The 21,638-nt window shown below is 33.0% G+C and overlaps 1 pseudogene; it reads left to right on the top strand.

Moving 5' to 3' along the window:
- Nucleotides 1–927: 927 nt before the first annotated feature.
- LOC149528191 (putative CCR4-associated factor 1 homolog 7 pseudogene) lies at nucleotides 928–3,432 on the top strand (annotated as a pseudogene).
- The last annotated feature ends 18,206 nt before the right edge of the window (nucleotides 3,433–21,638 follow it).

Genomic DNA, 21,638 nt, shown 5'->3' with positions numbered 1-21,638 from the left:
CATTATATCTTCGTAGTACGAGACGGGTGTTTTTACAAATTATTGTAGTTTAGCATTGGTTCTTCAGTGACCTTTATAGCAAGGGTCATTTCATTGCCAGAAGTTGAAAATTATTTGGAATAGAACAACAACATCTTCAGTATTTCATTTGAATTAGAGGTCAGTGTTTTAAAGTATGTTTCTCACTACTGGTTACTAGAAATATCAATCTTATCAGTGCTCTACATTCATATTGCCACACATATACACAAGAATTAAATACAACATTTGTTATTCCTTCAGATTTTTCATTCCTAGATTTCCCTCTCCAACAATTCTATTTAGTATTGTTATATACAATGGTATGGCTCATGATTCTATCTAATTTTATTTTGACCAGATCACAACATTCTCACAAATTCCAGATCAAAGGTAATAAGTTTCCTTATAGTTTGATAACTTTGGAACTTCAACATTAAAAGAAAGCTCGATTTCTAGCATCTTTAGTGATTCAAACATAACACTATTTTGCATAAAAGATATATAGGGCCCTTTAATATCATATAGAGCACACAATGTTCATCACTAATCATTGCTTGATCTTTAGAGGAAGAAGGTTGTGAATGATTAATGGAGAAGGCTTAGTTTAGGCAACCTGGTCAAATTAATACTTCACACCAAAGATTTTGGTTTTATAGCTATACAGTCATAGTGATTTTTTTGATAAGGACCAATGAATCCAAAATGTATTTAAAACTTTATCAGGTGTGCACTATCAAATGCCTAAAATAACTAGTGTGACTTACTCAGATGACTACAATAAAACAATAAACCACAAATAGTTTTAAGCATGGAAGAAACTGTGGAACCTGGTTAAATTTACTGATGCTAAGCCCTTCGTCCAAACAGCAACTATTCTGCTCCTCTCTTTTTTGCCCTTCCTGAAATATGCACTCAGTACAGTGCATCCAAAACTCACCCCCCGTTTTTCCTCCTTCCAACCGCAAATTTGAAGATGGCTGTACAAATCACCAAGCAGCCGACAGGAGAAAAGGGGATTTTCAAACAGATCACCGCCAAGAGGAGTTCCACAATGGCGTTAAATCTTTCTACGCCTCCGCCGAGGTTGCTCCTAGAAATAGAAACCCTAGGCTAAGGAAAGCCCAATTTGCCTCCGTTGCCTGGAAACGTCTTTCGCTGATACCCTCTAATGATTTTTTTATTACTGTTTCTTATATTTGATTGAAGATATTCATAGAATTTGAGTTTCTTGGCCATAACAGTCCGCATACTCTAAGGGTTTTTTCAATGTTCTAATGATTCCAAAATCATTGATTCAAGAAGTTGCCGAGATGAAGATTAGTGGTGCGAATTAATAGGCTTTGAATTAACTACATTCATTTTAACAATAACAATCAACCTCTAATACCAATTTTTAATTTTTAAAAACAATAAGAATTATTTAAAAATAAAATCTATGTGAAATTAAGTTTACCGATTTATTCAGTTGAGGGAAAACAGGTTGTGACACTATATCCACCTAAAACACAAGCATGGTGTCTTTCAAAAGGTTCTAGTGTCACACACAACAAAACTATTGTCCAATTTATATTAGATGTAAATAAAAAAACCAAAAAGATGAAAGTATAGCACACCTCGATAGATATTGCAGCAATATGTGCACTTTCTTTCACCAATCTTTGAACGAAAACTTTCAAATAAGAACCTAAAGCCTTGAATTACAAGAGAATACAGTGGTAAAAATAGTTGTTATGTAAACAAAAAAAACCCGCTAGATAAGGGAAAATAGCGTTGTTTCAAGCCCTTGTATATTCTTTTTGCCATTAACTGAGTACCGTGATAATAAATTTCAAAGCAAATCGGATTGTCATTTTCTGTCATCCAGGCTTGATTAGATGAACTTGTACTATCTTTCTAGCTAAAAACCTTATTAGTATCAATATACTGGTTAAGATGTTTGCACTCTTGCTGTAAGTAAATAATGTCCATATAAAAATGTTTCTTGTTTAGAGTGGAATGAGAGGAATGTGCTGTCGCACTTTGTAAGCACACTGACATTCAACCCACCATGATGATTATAGGTGTGATGTCAACTTCTGTATAGTTTTTGTGAATAATTTATCTTCTTTTCATTGAATGAGTTTCAGATTGATTGTCATCATTATTATTTGTAGAAATTAATTATTATTATTTTTTAAGTTTGGAATAAATTCAAATTTAATATCTTTGAGATGAACGATTCACAACTTACCATTGTCTAGCCTCTTGCCTAAAATGAAGCGTATATTGATGATCTATTCTGTTAAGTTATGATTTGAACCCAAAAATAGTATTGTTCTTCGACTCTCACTTTCATTTTTCATTGCAGTGTCGAATGAATTGAAAAATGAGAACACAGAATTTTTTATAAGAAAGGACATCCAAGGCAAGAACTCAAGCAGATGTTAGATGATATAATTGCTATATTTTACAAACTAAATCTTTAAAGCATGATTATAAGTTGTTTGTGGATTATTTTCTAGCATGCATATCTGTTCACTGAACTTGTTAAACCAGATCTTGTATGCCTAAATTTCATTTATAGCATCAAATCGCCAAATATATTGTCGATCATTGGACTTTTGATACATTTAATAGAAGTATAGATTTCTTAGAATTCTGAATTATCTTCATTTCAGTGATGGGAGTGATGGGTTTTGAATCAATAGCATGGTGAAATAATTGATCCTGGTTTGCGATGGGGAAAAAAATAGGAGGCAATAATTAGGACAACTAACTTTTCTTCCAACTGATATTAGAGGCGCATCTAACATAAGACTATTTTTTCTGTACAGCTGATTCGAGAAGCATCTTGTGTTTGGAAATTCAATTTTAGAGAATTTAATCCAAATCAAGACATTCATGCACCTCATTCAATCAAGCTGTTAAGTCAAGCTGCTAAGAAGAAGTGGTATCGATTTCACGAAAAATAACACATTGGGTATCCATTCAAACTGCTTTGTGGAGCCTCTGATTTCATCTGGCATTGTTTTCAATAAGAATATGAAATGGGTTGTTTTTCATGGTGTTTATGATTTTGGGTAATTGTTAAAACTTATGATTTGCAACAAGTTGCCTCATACAAGATGGTCTTTTCAGTCTGATGAGATTATATTTTCTGAGCGTATATGATGTGGAGCATATGATTAGGTTCTATGATTGAGTTTATGGAGGTCTTAAAAAAGTTACTGAGCTACTTAAAGTAGAGAGAATTGGCATATGTCACCAAGCAGAGTCTGATAGTCTGCTTACTTGGTCTATTTTCATGAAGTTGAAAGAGGGTTTTATAAACATATCACTGGATAAGTATACAAATGTCTTGTATGGATTGTATCTGAAGAATTGCATTGGATAAGGAATTTGAATCTGCATACATGGCAATGTTAAATTTGATTCCTGTTCTGTAACTTGCGGGCGCACCTGAAAGGGTTTAAAAATGTCAAATTTAAACATTTCCTTTATACGATATAATATGGGTAAATCATTTTCTTTCGTATATGAATTGGTTTCATACCATTCAAGGCTACTTCTTTTAAGATTAGGGATTTCTTATGTCTGGAGAAAGGCAAATTGAACACTAAGAAATGTCATATCACAACATGGGCTTGTTGAAGAGGCTTTCGAATCTTTAAGTCAAATGCAATTGTCAGGTGCAAAGCTAAATTATAGAGCAGCATCTCAAGCGTGATCAAAACTGATTCCGTTAATGTGCTATATGACTCGAAAGAGTGACTATGGATGACCGTTAATACTATATTTAATTACAAACCTATTTCATTGCATAACTAGACATATTGAATTGCAATTGTGATTAAGGAAGACGAACTATTTGGAGGAATCCTGTATATTGATATGGTGGAAGACAGCAGGGGGAAGAAGAATTATCATGTGTATAGCACACCGCTAATCTAGATAGTACTTCATCTTATATTAGTAGGTAGGCCTTAAGCTTCAACATTAAAACCATTGAGAAACATTAAATATTCTATTCACTAAAACTTTTATGTTTTTAATTCTCTATCAAGGATTATATAAAGCTGTATTTGTAAGGAAGCAAAGGTACATGAAATCACTTCTTACATTAATCTTTAAGAGGACGATTATGCAAATTCAACTAATTATTGCAGAGATCTCAAAAAATGCATAACAACATAATTAAAATAACAATGAACTAATAACATAATGATTACTATAGAGAAACCCTTCCAGAAGAAAAATGTAACACCCCACCAAGGGATACAAAAGAAATAACCTATAGTTTTACTAAGTTTTCCAACATTTTTTTTTTGAAACAAGGAAGATAAATCATTCACATTAAACACATACTAGCAGAAGCAATAACATACAATCAACTAAAAGCATAGGCAACAGGTTACATTCCTCATGGATCCCATGATGTTGAATCACATTTAAATTTAAATTAATACTAAGTCCATCAAATACCACATCCACATGAAAGAATAATTAGAAAGTCCAATGTCTATTTTAATAATATACATTTGCTCTAAATGCCTCTTGGCAAATCAAATTTAGAATGCTCAATCATCCACTGTACATGTCACAGGGTATGAAAGGCTAAAAGAATATACATATCATGTACTCGAGTCCATGATACAAAGTAAAATAAAACAAATGAAAGCATCCACCATACATGATACATCCATCCATCATACAAGATATAACATCCATCATGAAATATAACCATCTATCATAATAATATATAGAAAGAATCAAAGGAAATGCAGACAAGGAAGCTCTAGCCATGGTGACTATGGATGGATCTCAATGGTAAGAGCAAAAAAGCACTACCACCTGACTGCATTGAACCTAAATGGCTCATTCCAACTACACTGAGGAGATAGTCTCAAGTCCCAAACATGACATCAAACCAAATATCAAAAGTACTCTCTAAGTCTAGGAAACCGTAAAAGCAATCCAACTCAAAGGTTCTCAGATAGATCGACATCTAATTTCTAGAGGCACACAAGACATGTAAGAAATCTACTATGTAAGCAGGCAAGTGTCATTGCACAAATCATGCTAGAGTTACCCGAGTAGTCTCTTAGGACCCTCGGGTCCCTAGTGATCTCTATGCAGCCACTAGTATCCTCTCATTCTGACAAGGCATACTATGGAATGCAAGGTCACAACCAAGCATTCTCTCTACTCTCATCCTAATTTCTACTAGCACTTGAGGCATGGGCGAGAAAATACAAGATTCTTATTAGGTTTATTTTACTCTCGTTTAGTGTAATATTTTCATTTATTAAACAACTTACAATGGGTTATCTTGGGAACCGCTTAGGGCCCTGGCTCCCATTACAAGCCACTTCTCGGAACTACATGTAGATAACCTACCCTAGGCTCATAAAAGCACAAATCAATAATCATATAAAAATCACCTCAGCCCTATACAAACGATTGGAAAGCATCAAAATATAATTCACAATAAATACATCAGTTCTCTATGAGCAACTGGAAAGTATCAAAGATAAATCACAATATCTATCGGTTCTCAATAAGCAACTAGAAAGTATCCCAATAATACTAATCAATGACTCAAAATGGTTAAGTCAAATATGTCACAACATGATATCACCAAGATCAAAGCAAACAATTGAGTCCCATCAAGGTGACTAGAAAATAACCCAAGTATAATTGATCGAGGACTAAAAAATGGTTAAGTCAAGAAGGTCATAGATTCACTTCAGTGTCACACAAAACACTGGAAAGCAATGACAAATAGTAAATACAAACATATCATAAAGCATGCCATCACATTACGATGGTTGGGTTAACAAGATTGAGATCAAAATATCTATATGACATCACAAACACATAACTCTCGAGCCTCTGGTAATAACCTAAGACTAGTCAAGGCTAGGTCAACCCCAAAACATAGAAAGTACATTAAAAAAAATAGTCTCCCAGATCAGTTTGATTTTGAAAACATATTGAGTAATGTTTCAGTTTTATTTTCAACATATTCCAGGTAAAGGAAATTTCAAGTTTACCCTATAAATTAATCCATTCTCATAACTAAATAATGGTACCATTACATTGATTTGATTTAGATCTATTATCCCAAAATAACTTAAGGGTAAATGTTTAATTAAATCATTGAAATAATATAGATTGATCTTTGAATAAACTATAATTTTATTAAGTATCAATATTTGATACTAGTTGAATAAATTTAGAACTTTTGTTAAACAACTTCTAATATTAATTAACTTTATTTAAAATTTATTTAATTGAATTAATTAATAATTATATAAAAATAATATTATTCATTAATAATTTATTAAATTGAATAATTATTATTAAATAAAATTTAATTAATAAAATTATATAATAATTAATAATTAATATTATTAATATTTAATTATAAAAACTTTTGATAAAATTATAATTAAAAATCAAAATATTAATAAATGATTTTTAATATATATATAATATATAACAATAATATAAATTTATTACAAAAAAAAACATAACAAACTAACACTCACGATTTGAAATTTGAATGAAGGTTGTGCAGCTCTACTCGATGGCTGCCGCCGGCACTAACCAAGGTGTGGGGAGGTGGGGGATTGGTGGCCCTGCCTCCCACCCTATATATATATATATATATATATATATATATATATATATATATATATATATAGATATATATATATATATATATATAAAATTTGTAAAACAAAACCCCCACACTTAGTAATTTAATATACATTATTTTTTAATATGAATTTTATTAAAAAATTTCAAACACCCTCTCACATGTAAATTAAAATTATTATTATTTTTTAAATTGATTTTAATTAATTTTACTTTATTAGATTTTATGAATTATAAAATTTAAATAAAACAAATTCTCAATAAAATATAAATATATATATAAAACCTTTGCAATTTAAGTCTGATATGAAAAATACAATTAACCAATCAAATTTCAAATTTCAAATTTTTTTATTTTAAAACCTCAAAACCCTCTTTGGTTTAATATCAAATTAACAAAATAATTAATGGATGAAGATTCTAAGATGTTTCAATCTCTATGCACTCTAAAGATTTAATCATGCATACTAGAATTTCACAATAGATAGGATGAAGACAAGAAGAAAGAGCATAACAAAATATGCAAAAATCACAAGTGTCTACCTAGATACTGATACTAATTGCTATGTCCCTGAAAATTGTAGAGAAAATTCCTCCTCTTAGAAAATTCTCCTTTCCAAAAATTCCTTCTCCAAAATTTTCCCTCAAAATTTTCATCCCCCAAAAAATGAACCCTCCCAATTGTGATAAAGAGTTCTCTCCTTAAATTGGGGCACTAATTATGCATTCACCAGGGAGAACTCCACGCTCACCAAATTTCAACTCTAAATTAATTTTTTTTATCTTTCATTTTATCCTTTTTTTTTCCTTTTTCATGCATGTTTATTAAATTATAAAATAACTTTATTTAAATTTTACTTGAGTCATTTTTCAATTAATTTATTAAATTTAATCTCATGCACACATCATGCAATCATTAAACTTTTAATAAATTAATTTCTTTCTCTTTTTTTATTTAATTTTAATCTCATGTATACATCATGCAAACTTAAAACTTTTTAATAAATTAATATATTTTCACTTTTAAATTTATCTTCAAAAGTTAATTGATAAAATATTTAGTAACTTAAATAATAATAATATTTAGCATTTATTTAAAAATGAACTCTAAATATATTATTATTAAATTAAATAAATATTATCACATTCTAAATTTTTCTTATAACTTTTATCTCCAAATTTAATTCTTTTTATTTAATTAATTTTTCAATTAATTAAATATTAAAATATAATAACAATTTTTTTCTATTAAATTAAATCATTAATTTAATATTTTAATTAGACTTAATTAATAAAAAATTCACCAAAGACTCATAAAACAAAATACGAAAACCAATCATAAGAAAATACATACAAAATCAAACTAAAAGGATATAATCATGAACTAACGTCATTCGACGCATTCAGAGGGTACTCAACTCAGATACTTGTCCTAATTTTCAATTAGGACAAATGGCCTAAAAGTTTAGGATTTGGACTCAAGAATTTATCTCTCGTCCCTTACCATTGAGATAATGTGATAGGGTACGCTCATCCTGGCAATTTAGGGAAGTCAATATCCGGTACTTGCAACCTACATAAAATCTATGCATGCACAAACATAGTATTCTAAGCTAAACATGCAATGGTAGGAAGTGGTGCATTGTGAAAATCTCGACTAGTAGGTGTCTACAACTCCCTTCCTTAACCACATCAGAAACACCATACATAATAAAAATAGACACGCACACCATACACATGTAGTATGGAGTAAGTATTCATAAGAAAACACATAAGATAATAAACCATCTAACTAATCATCATCGATAACTACAAACATTGGATAATCTTCATGCATACATAGAATATCGAGTACCAAGTAATCTCGTTATAAAATCAACTAAATCTAAAATAATATCTGATAAACTCAAAGCAATACTACTAATCATTAAACATAAAATTGGCCTAAAAGTGTTTGATAATGATAATAGAAATGCAAACTAAGGGTAGGCACTACAAATCCCACCCTCCAAAACCCACACGATGTATTCTCAAATCTGGAACATTACAATACACTTGTAATGTAAATTTTTTTAGGAGCACATCACCACAACTTGAACTTGGACTTGGACAATGCAGAGAGATACTCCTTCTAGCACCAGTCTTACAAACTAAACTCAATGATTCAAACACCTCCCCAAGCCCTCCTTTTATAATGATTTGTGATGTGGAAACTATTTGCGATCTTACAAAACCATGGGCCAAAACTACGAGCAAAACAACCATGCCACATGTTAACCATTTGTAATTTGTAACTCCAAGAATACCATTTTCATTCAGAATTTTCTTCTTTAGTTTAGATGCCCATAAAAGTCATCTAATGAGTTTTTTACACTCTAGAAATAGCCATTCCACATTGTTCTAGAGACTAGACACATTTTTAACAAGTCATACACCTTTCTTCAACTCATAAACATGTGAAAACTACCATAAACAAACTTAAGAATTTAAAAAGAAAATTCTAGAGTTTTCGAGGAAAAGCTTGCAATGTTGAGACATAATTCTTAATATTTTCTCACTTGTCGAACAAGTTGCAAGATCTAGGGGATCCACGGTTTCATGGACTTAATTGTTAGGAGGCCAAGAGGCCCATAGACTCTGAACACCATCTAAACTTCTCTATGCTCACGGGATTAGTTAAAACATCAATAGGATTCACTAAAGTCTCTACCTTCTCTAGCTTCACCATGTCGTCCTCAACCATATCTCTCACAAAATGATATTCTACATCAATTTTCTTAGTCTTGGCATGAAATTTTAGGTTCTTTACTAGGTAGATTGCACTCTGACTATCACTATAAATTGTCAATGTACCCTACCTGAATTCTATATCTAAACATAGTCTCTTAAGGTAGATGGCTTCTTTGGAGGCATGACTAGTTGCCATATACTCTGCCCCTATAGTGGATAAAGTGACCACAATTTATCGCTTGCTCATCCAACTAATTGCACCACTAAATAATGTAAACACATATGCACTAGTGGATCTTCTTCTATTAACATCACTAGTCTAGCCTAAATCCACATAGCCTTAAATATCCAAGGAATGCTCATTTTCTTTTCCATGAAAACATATAGAGTAATTTAAGGTACCCAACAAGTATCTAAAAACTCTTTTTACTACATCCCAATGTGCTCTTCCTAGATTAGACATATAACATGAAAGTATTCCCACTACTTGAGAAATGTTTAATCTTGTATAGACCATAGCATACATCAAATTTCCAACAATACTCTGATATGGTACTTGACTCATCTCTTCCATCTTTAATGGGGGTGAAGGACACTATGAGCTATAAAATTTTATTCCCATAGTAATAGGAACACTCAATGGTTTGGCATCTTGCATATTGAATCTTCTCATAATAGTACTAATATACTTACTCTGGCTTAGCCAAAGATTTCTATTTTGTCTATAACTTATAGTCTCCATTTTCAGAATGTACCTTGTTGCACCAAGATCTTTCATTTCAAACTTTGCTAAGAGCTAAGATTTTAATTATGCAATCAAACCTTTTCCTTTGCCAATAAACAACATGTCATCAACGTATAAGGCAATAACAAGGAAATAATCACCATTAGACATGTAGTATATACAGTGATAAGATTTGGATCACACAAATATCAAACTCAATACATATGTCTCAAACTTCTGGTACCACATCCTAGGACTTTGTTTTAACCCATATAAAGATTTCTTCAATTTATAGACCAAATGACTTTTACCTTTCCCCACAAAGTGCTTTGGCTATGTCATATAAATTTCTTCCTCCAAATCTCCATGAATGAAAGTTGTCTTCACATCCATCTACTCAACTTCTAGATCATAAGCCATTGCAATAGAAAGTAAAAATTGAATGGATCTCATTTTTGCTATAGGAGAAAAAATTTCACCATAATCAATTCTTACAACTTGGGAGTAACCTTTTACAACAAAACATGCTTTATAATTCTCAATGCTTCCATCTGAACCCATCTTCCTTTTGATTAGCCATTTTCAACCAATAAGCTTTTGTCCTTCAGACAATAGTGTAAGGTCTCATGTATCATTCCTCTTAAGAGTTGGCATCCTTTCTTTTATGGCTATTTTCTAGGACTCTAAATAATTCATACCAAGAGCCTCTTCTATAGATTTTAGTTTATCAATATTAGCATTCAAAGAAAATATGTACCTAAAATCATTAGGAGAATATCCATACCTTTCTAGTGCTTTTCTTTGTCTACTAGACCTTTGAATAAAATTAGGTTTAGGTATAGTTTAAGGTTCATGATCAGATTCTCCCTCTTCCTCTAATGATTTAGAATTTGTAGAGCTCTCTTCAACAACTTATCTTTCTAAGGGCCCTGATTCAACTTTCTTTGGTGTAGCAGGAAGTTGAATCACATCTTTCTTTTCTTTTATCTATTCTAGCTGCACTATAAAAAACAAGACTTAGTTTCCCTAAAAATAACACTTTTGGAGTAAAATACCTTTTTTACAATATGATCCCAAAGCTTGTATCCTTTCACACCATAACTATATCTGATGAAGATACATTTGACAACTTTGTTGTTCAATTTTGTCTGTTTCTCCTTTAGCACATGAGCATATGGTTCACAACCTAAAACTCTCAGATGTCTAAAAGAAGGCTTATGGCTTGACCATGCTTCCATTTTTGTCTTATCAACAAGAGCTAATGTAGGAGATCTATTTTTTAGGTAGTAGGTAGTGGCTACAACTTTGACCCAAAACTTTTTTTCTAGTCCAACTCCACTTAGCATACTCCTAGCTTTCTCCATCAAGGTCATGTTCATTCTCTCTGCAACTCCATTCTTTTATAGAGAATACGAAGTTGTCTTCTCTCTTTTAATACCACAATATTTGCAAAATGTGTCAAAATCATTGGAGCAATATTCACTGCCATTATCAGTTCTCAAATGCTTTATCTTCTTTCCAGTTTGCAACTCAACCATTGCTTTAAGCTCTTTGAAACAACTAAAAACTTTAGCTTTACTTCTATAAACTGATCTACCAATAGAAGAAACATCAACTAGACCAAATATATCCAAATGGATTAGATCCTAAGTACATGAGGATTGATGAGAACTTGAGTAAAACTGAACATGATTTTGTTTACCATAGATACAATGCTCACAAAAATCAAAATCAAGGTTGCAGTCATTTAATCCAACAACAAGGTTTTTTATTCTTTAAGGTTCATAGATCTTTCTCATCTATGTGGCTAAGTCTCTAGTGCCATAACATAGTCTTCTCTATAGGTAACTTTGATTTAGTAGATAGAGCACATTTAGGTACCCAAAAACCATGACCATCTATTGAAAGAGAAACCCTCTCCTTCTCCAAAAAAGTAGTCATCTTCATAGTTTTATCAGAAATACTATTGCACTCAACCATGCATGCATCAAGTTGGTACAATGTACCCCATTTTCTTCCTCTTTTTATTACCATAGCACCTCTCACAATTTTTTCACTTGCTTTAGGAAACTATACATCCACATCTACATCTATTAGTTTACTAATAGATAGAAAATTCCTCACTAGTCTCAAGATATTCAAGACACCATCAAATCTTCTAATTCTACCATCAAAAAATTTCACACAAATACTTCCACAACCAATAATATCAAGAACTGAGTTATCACCCAAGTACACCTTACCATCATCAAACATTTCATACTTACTAAACCAATTTCTATTAGGAGTCATGTGAAAAGATGCACCCAAATCTATCAACCATGCATTTCACCTGCATGAGTGGCCAAGGATACGATGAAAGCATCTCCATCTTCCTTCTCAAACTTACAATTAGAATCGTGCATCATTTTCATTTTCTTTTGCTCTTTGCATTCCTTTCAAAAATGTCCACGTTTGCCACAATTCCAACAGATCACCTTGGACTTACCACAAGATTTTGATCTCCCCTTATTCTTGGACTTAGAATCGCCATGCTGCTTCTCATTCTTGCCTCTTTCCTTTGGTCTTCCTTTAACACTCAAAGCCTCTCTAGCATTTAGAGAGACCTTCCTTCTCATCTCTTTAGAAAGTAGAGAACCAACAACATCCTCCTTCTTCAAGATGACTAAAGTGCTCACTATGGTCATGATAAGGTTGTCCTATGAGTCTGGCAATGAACATAGCAATATTTGACACCTTTCTTCTTCATCCATCCACACCCAACTATGGTCAACTAAGTCTCCAGCATATTAAAACATTCAAGATGCTCAGAAATCTATCCACCTTTTTTCCATTCTCAAGGAATACATCTTCTTCCTCAAGAAAATATTGTTCACAAGTGATTTCGCTTGAAAGATCTCACTTAGCTTCTTCCAAAGCTTCTTTGCAGTAGGTTCTTCATGGACATTAATCAATATAGAGTCTACAAGAAACAATCTGATGAGAATTTTAGATTTTCTATCTCTCACATCATATTTTATGACTGAAGATGGATCTATGGGCCTTAACTTATTTTCATCGACTACATCCCATAGATCCTGATCAATCAATAGATCTTCCATCTTCATCTTCCACATTTTAAAGTTTGTGCCAGAAAACTTCTCTACATCAATCCTCCTTGATGTGCTTGCCATCTTTGCAATCCTGCAACACAAAAATAAAAACCTCTACACAAGCTCTCACTCAAACCTTGATTAGCTCAAAAAACCCTATATCAAAAAAATAGAACCAAAATTGGCTAGGCTTTGATACCACTTGTAAAGAAGCAAAGGTGTGCGAAATTGCTTCCTACACTAATCTTTATGCAAATTTGAGTAACTATTGCAAAGATTTCAAGAAATGCATAACAATATGATCAAAATAAAAATGAACTTATAACACAATGATTACCATATAGAAACCCTTATGGGAGAAAAATTCTACCCTCCAAAACCCACACAATGTATTCTCAAATCTGGAAGATTACAATACACCTGCAATGCAAGTTCTTATAGGAATGCATCACCACAACTCGAACCTAGTCTCAAACTCAGACTTAGAGAGATACTCCTGCTAGCACCAATCTTGGAAAGGAACTTGATGATTCAAAAATCTCCCCAAGCCCTCCTTTTATAGTGATTTTCCACTTGGAAACCTTGTGTGGTCATACAAATCCATGGGTAAATACTATGGGCAAAACAACCATGCCACATGTTACCCATTTGTAATTTTTAATTTCAAGAATAAAATTTTCTTCCATAATTTTGTCCTCTAGTTTAGACCCCCATAAAAATTATATAATGAGTTGTTTACACTCTAAAAATTGCCCTTCTACGTTTTTCTAGAGGCTAGACACATTTTTAACAACTCATACACATTTTTCCAACTCATAGACATGTGAAAACTACCACAAACAAATTCTAGAATTTTCTAAATTTCTTTTAGAGTTTTCTAGAAAAATCTTGCAAGGTTGAGACACAATTCTCAACATTATTCACTCTATTGTTTCAAAGAAGAATGAAAAAAATCAAAATTTAACATGCCTACAAGTAAGTATGGAATTCTAGAATCTACCCTACTGTTGTTCTCAACATTTTTTCTTGACTTTTTCTAAGAAACTCCCCCTTGATGGTGAACACTAAATTCTAAAGATTCAAGAATTTAGATAGTGATGTAAAACTATGTTTCTCCTCCCTTGTAAAGTGGTCAACTCTAAAGCATGAATCCTTCATTTTAAGTTACCTAGACTTAGGAGTATCACACAAAACTATAGACTACTCAATCAATAATTCCAATGCTTAATCTATTAAGAAGATTTATAATTGCCATGGTTAAAGTGTAAAATTTGAGAGGGTGGAAATTTCTCGCAAGGTACTGGGTATTATTATTCAAGCCAGGAAAGGATAATTAATATGGCTCCCCCTTTCTACTATGAATGATAGGTTACTTAACAAGGGGAAATTGATATAATGATAATGTATATATGTGTAAGGTGGTTCTTTTTAAGGTTTAGGTTAACTTCTAATATCCTGTTTTTGTTTCTTTTATTTTTAAATAATTGATTTATTAAAATTGGTTTTAATTTAATATTAGAATGATTTAAATTTTAGAAGGATTAAGGATGATGATAATAGGTTAGATTAATATCCGATCTTATTGTGTCTATCTCAATAAGAATAATCTTTTAGACAAAGAATAGTCAATTTGGTAGGAGAAGGACGTTTTGAAGGGCTCACTTAGGTACAATTTGTTAGATCTTACCATTTTCAAATGTCTTGAGCTTGAGCACCCAACATCCATTTCAGAACAAAAGTGGTTAAACCTTTATGGTAAATCTATGCAATAAAATTATCAACATGTATTCAAATTCACTTTTTCCTATAATACAATTTCCTATTGATTATTTTAAAAAAAATTTATAACAACTCTATTTATAATTGATGGCATAATTATTAACATAAAGTTCAAGAAAGATAAATTGTGATACCCTAATTTCTAGAACCAAAATCTGCTTGGGAACAACTCATTTAAGGCATGAAATAGTAAATATATTTGTATTGTAGTAACAAAAGAAATGGGTGAGATGTATTCAGCCCCCTCATGAGTAATCATCCTTGTGTTCAATCGAGGAATGTTTACAACAAGTGTACATAGTGTTGGGTGATGCGACGTGCTCCCCTGCCCATAGGTGGTTAATTATGTGGTGTTCCATGTTCACTAACAGTCATGGCGTTTGGTGCAATAGAAAATGTGCCCTACAAGTGGTATCAGAGCCTAGTTTTGGCCTGGTCATGGGTTCAAATCTCCTTGGTGCCTTCCCAGCCCGTGTAAGCACCTGGTATGCACGCCGAGGGGGAGATTGTTGGGTGATACGATGCACTCCCCTGCCCACAAGTGGTTAATTATGTGGTGTTTCATGTTCACTAACAGTCATGGCTTTTGGTGCAATGGAAAATGGGGCCTACAATTGGTATCAGAACCTGGTTTTGGCCTGGTCATGGGTTCAAATCTGCTCGGTACCTTCCCGACCTACATAAGCACCTATTATGTGCGTCGAGGGGGAGATTTTTGGGTGATACAACATGCTCCCCTGCCCACAAGTGGTTAATTATGTGGTGTTCCATGTTCACTAATAGTCATGGCTTTTGGTGCAACGACAAATGGGCCCTACACATAGTGGCTATGCCAAAAGTTTAGTTCAACTATAATATTAAATAAATTTGATAAATATAGTAAATTACATTTAATTTTAATCTAGAATTTTAATTTCTTATTTTAGAATGAATTATTTTTTTGTGAAGTAATGTGTCATAAAGTTAAGTTGTATATGCATCCTTAAATGTCACACCAATACATAGCAGTTGCTTTAAATTCACTAATAAGAACTCTACAATATTGTTAGTTGTGGTAGCTTGGATAGTTGTTCATCCATAAGCTATTATTTAGTATATAATTGTTTTTTCTAACAAATTTGTTAGAGTAAGGACAATTAATTATTAAATAATTGACTTCTTTTAGAAGCAACTAGAAACCAATTTTGTTAGGGTTGGTAAGTTGTTTTTATATCTCATCCATCGATTGTAAATCAATCTTGGTCATTGGTTTACCAATGAAAGTAGTATAAAAGGAGGTTTAGGGAGCATTTGGAGAACAAGAAGTTTGGAGAAACATTTGTAGTCTTAGAAAATGAGTTTGTAAGTTTACAATGTTAGCATGCAATGTTAGCAAGGGCACAATGTTAGCATGGGAATAGCAGTGTGGAATATCAAAAAGAGAAATTAGGAGGTTGTCAGAGTTCTTCTAGTGAGAGGCAAGGAAATTTGTATCTCTTGATTTGTCGATATTTAATATAATTCTTCATATGTAGAACTAGTTTTCCCTTAGGGGTTTTTCTCAGGACAATTTGTCAAAAAATATTGTGTTCATTGTGTTGCGCATTTCTTACTGTATTTTATTGGTGAAGTTCCAATTGTGTTAGTTTTTGATATTAAGCTATGAATTTATTTTTAGTAGTTTAACAATAATTTATGATAGGAGATTAATAATCAATGACTGCAATAGTTAATTTTCACATGGTATTAGAGAATTGTTAAGGGTAGAAGAGTTTTTCCCTAGGAAAAAAATTTTGATCTCTTTATATTTTTATTGCTTTAGTCCCTTGAGATGGCTTCAGCTAGTTTTAGAGATCAAGATAGATTGGATGGTGTCTCAAATTTTGGTGTTTGGAAGGCCAGAATTTCTTTATTGTTGGAAGAGAATGGTATCAAGAATTATGCTACCAGTGATGTACCTATACCAATGGATGCAACATAGCTTGTAGCATACAAAAAGGATGATGCAAAGGCAAGGAGGATTATCCTTGATGGTATCAAGGATCATATTGTTCCACATATCATAGAGCTAAATATGAAAAAGAAGAGATGGGACACCATTTTGAATCTTTATTACAATTCTACGACCAACAAGAAGTTGATTCTCAGAGAGAAGCTAAAGAATACCTGGATGAACCAGGGAGAAGACATCACAAGTTACTTCACTAGGCTTAGACTTGTCAAGTATGAGTTAGCAACTATTGGAGATAGCCCTAGTGATAATGAGCTAGTGAGAATAACCCTAAATGAGTTTACTAAACAATGGAGTGTCTTTGTTCAAGTTGTTAGTGGATGAGATACTTAACCAAGTTGGGATTGACTATGGACCAATTTCACTTAGGAGGAGTTTAGTCTAATTCTTGTTAATGGGGCCAACAAGAGTCAGAAAAATGAGGTGGAACAAGAGAATGTTTCCCTAGTGGGTAAAGGGAAAGCAAAGAAGTGATCTAGCAAAGGATCAAATTCACAAAATGAGAAGAAGAAGAAGAACCTTTCAAAGGTCAAGTGCTTTTGATGTCACGAGTTTGGCCACTATGTTAGTGATTTCCCAAAGAGGAAGAAGGGTACAATGTAGGTGGTAGCTTTAGCAAGTGCCAAAGAACTCTCTAGTAGAATGGAAGATGAGTTTGCACTCATAGCTTATATGGTTAGCTCAACCTCATAGTGTGTTTGGTATATAGATAGTGGGGCATCATTCCATATTATAGGAGTTAGAGAGTACTTCTCCAATTACAAGGAGGAGGAAACCAACATCCTAATTTTTATGGAGAACTTGTCCAAACTCAACCCAGTTGGGAAAGGGACAATTTAGTTTCAGAGAGAGACTAAAAGATAATTCTACTTCATGATGTGTTGTATATGCCAAGATTAGGTATGAATTTTATTTCTATATATATTCTTTAGGATATAGGGTATAATGTGGTCTTTAGAGGGAAACATGTGTTGATTAAGCATAACTAACTATTGGAGTTAGGAGTGGTCACCTTTATAGATTACAGTTTGATACTCCTAAGACACTCATGAGAAGCAGTAATCCTAGACATCTTGGAGAGCTATGGCATAGGAGGTTGGGCCATATTCATCATGGAGCACTTAGATTGCTTTGCGAGATGGTGACAGGTGTTCCAAAGGTGAGCATAGAGTATGATGATATATTAAAGGATGTGTGTTGGGGAAGTTCGTGAAAGCATCTTTTCCAAGGAGTGACACCAAATCTAAGGGTGTTTTTGATCTAGTACATTCAGATGTTTTTGGACCAATATCGATGAAATATCTCAAAGGATATGAGTACTATGTTACTTTTATTAATGATTACTCCAAAAAGACCTAGATATGCTTCTTGAAGACTAAGGATGAGGTTTTTAGTTGATTCCAAGAGTTCAAGGCTCTTGCGGAGAATTTGATAGGAAGGAAGATAAAGGTTCTTCAATTAGAGAATGGAGGTGAGTACAAAGGAAATGTCTTCGAGAAGTTCTATACTAGAGAAGAAATCAAGAGAGAGTGGATTGTTCCTTACAATCCATAGTAGAATGGAGTTGTTGAGAGGAGGAACCATTCTATATTAGAGGTAGCAAGAGCTATGCTACATGGCTAGGAAATGCCCCATTACTTATGGGCAGAGGTGTGTAATACATTAGTCTACATCCATAATAGAGTTCCATACAAGGTGCTAGGGAAGATGACACTAGAGGAGGTTTTCATAGGGAATAAGCTAGATGTTGGTCACTTTAGGATATTTAGGAGTTTCACACATTGTCATATTCCTAGAGATATATGTAAAAAGTTCAATCAGACTACAAAGAGGGGGTACTTTGTTGGGTATAATGAGACCTCAAAAGCACATAGGATTTTCATTCCAAGGACTAAAAGTATTATTATTAGACATGATGTCAAGTTCATGGAGGAAAAAGCATTTAGGAGATCTAACGATTTTCTAGTAGATGATTAGAGTGAGTAGCCAATAGAAGCTCCAAGATCAAGTCAAGGGCAACAAAGCTCAAGTACAGTTACTAGTACAAGTGTAGACTCAGGTAGTGAAGATTCACAAAGTATGGATGAATAGGTGCAATAGGAAATGCATCTAGAGGACTTAGAGGTTGACATTTCATCTTCTATAGTTGGTAGCAGGCACCATGAGGTTCCAGATACAAAAAGGGATACTCAAGAGTTTGTGGGAGCTCCTAAGAAGAGTTCTAGATAGTGGAGACAACCAGCTAAGTTCAATGACTATGTGGCATTAGTTAGTTAGTTGGTAGATAGTGAGCCTTCTAGCTATCAAGAAGCTACAAAACATCAGGCATGGCAAGATGCTATGGTTGAGGAATATTCCTTAATAGTGTAGAATGATGTGTGGGATGTAGTGTCTAGACCAATAGATAGGGCAGTAGTTGGATCATGTTAGATCTATAAGATAAAGCATGGTGTAGATGGTAGCATTGAGAAATACAAGGTGAGGTTCATGGCAAAAGGGTTCTCTCAAAAGGAGGGAATATACTATGAGGGGACATTTACTCTAGCTGTCAGGTATACTTCTATATGAGGTGTAATCTCACTTGTAGCATAGATAGGATGGAAAGGCCATCAAATGGATGTCAAGACAATATTCCTTAATGGTGAGTTAAAGGAGGAGGTATACATAGAACAACTTGAAGGCTTTGTAGTACACAAAAAAGAGACCCACATGTGAAAATTGAAGAAAGAATTATACAAACTCAAGAAGGATCCTAGAGTGTGGTATGAGTGCATTGATAATTGTAGAAAATGGGCTTTGTGAAGAGTGAAGTGGATGCTAACCTTTACTACTTGGTCATTGGAGGTGAGATTCACATTCTTGTTCTTTATGTGGATGACCTATTTCTTATAGGTTCACTAGGGCTCATAGTGGACTACAAGAGGAACCTTCTAGAATAGTTTGAGATGAAGGATTTGGGACTTATGCACTACTTTCTAGGCATGGAAGTGTGGCAGATAGATGGGGAGATTTTTCTTGGTCAAGAGAAATACTGCATTGAAAGCTTAAAGAAATTTGAGATAGCGGATTCCAAAACCATGTCTACACCCATGATCAGAAATTGGAGGAAGGCATATACATCTAGGGAGAAGAATGTAGATTTCACTTTATACAAATATTTGATTAGTTCACTCACTTATGTATTTGGTCAACACTAGGCCAGATATAGCATTTACAGTTAACTCTCTTAGTCAGTTCATAGTTGAACCAAAGAGAACACATTAGATAATGGCTAAGCATGTGCTGCATTACTTGCATGGTACAATTGAGTATGCAATCAAATATGTTGGAGGCAAAGATATCAGGTTGATAGGCTATATTGACGCAAATTGGGCAGGAAGTACAATAGATAAAAGCAGCACTTTAGTGTGTTGTTTCAGCTTGGGATGAACAATTGTTTCTTCTTTTAGCAAGAAACAAAAGTTTGTCACTCTAAGTTTAGCAGAAGTAGAATACATAGCAGCTAGCATGGCAACATGTGAAGCTATATGGCTTTGAAAGTTGTTAGTAGCTTTTTTTGGTTAGAAGGTTGAGATTACTATGATACATTATGGTAATCAAAGTTGCATCAAGTTGTCTAAGAATCTAGTGTTTTATGATAGGTCCAAACATATAGACATCATATATCACTTGATCAGAGGTTGTGTACAAGAGGGAGTTGTTTAGCCATAGTACATACCTATAGAGCAGCAGGTAGCGAGCATTTTGACTAAGGCATTAGGGAAGACAAAATTCATCTTCTTCAAAAATAAGTTGGGTGTCATGCTGAACAACTTCCTCACTAAGAGAGAGTGTTAGTTTTGGTAGCTTGGATAGTTGTTTATAGTCCATATGCTATTATTTAGTATATAATTGTTTTTTCTAACAAATTGGTTAGAGTAAGAACAATTATTTATTAAATAATTGACTTATTTTAGAAGCAACTAGAAACCAATTTTGTTAGGGTTGGTAAGTCATTTTATATCTTAGCCATCGATTGTAAATCGATCTTGGTCATTGGTTTACCAACAAGAGTAGTATAAAAGGTGGTCTAGGGGGCATTTGGAGAACAAGAAGTTTGGAGAAACATTTGTAGTGCTAGGAAATGAGTTTGTAAGTTTGCAGTGTTAGCAAACAATCTTGTAGTGTTAGCAAGGGTACAGTGTTCGCATGAGAATAATAGTGGGAAATATCAGTAAGAGAAATTAGGAGGTTGTTGGAGTTCTGTTAGTGAGAGGCAAGGAATTTTGTATCTCTTGATTTGCTGAAATTTAATATAATTCCTCATCTATAGAACTGGTTTTCCCTTAGGGGTTTTTATTGGGAAAATTTGTCCAAAAATATTGTGTGCATTGTGTTGTGCATTTCTTTCCGTATTTTATTGGTAAAGTTGTAGTTGTGTTATTTTTTGATATTAAGTTATGAATTTATTTTCGGTAGTTTAATAAATGTTTACAATAGGAGATTAATAATTAATGACTGAAATTGTTAATTTTCACACATATCAACCAAAAAGATAACTTAGATAATTTTATAAAGGGAAAATTGTACAAGTATACTATACAAACATAAAATTAAAAATTAGAAAAAAAATTATTGACTTAGTATTCATTGAAATAATAAAATCTAATCACTCATTAATGAA

The sequence above is a fragment of the Cupressus sempervirens genome, chromosome 11 (assembly GCF_028749045.1).
Source record: "Cupressus sempervirens isolate cs-2001-9-10 chromosome 11, ASM2874904v1, whole genome shotgun sequence".
NCBI classification, from domain to species: domain Eukaryota; kingdom Viridiplantae; phylum Streptophyta; class Pinopsida; order Cupressales; family Cupressaceae; genus Cupressus; species Cupressus sempervirens.
The sequence above is the reverse complement of the archived record's forward strand: the minus strand, read 5'-3'. Positions and strand labels throughout refer to the sequence as shown.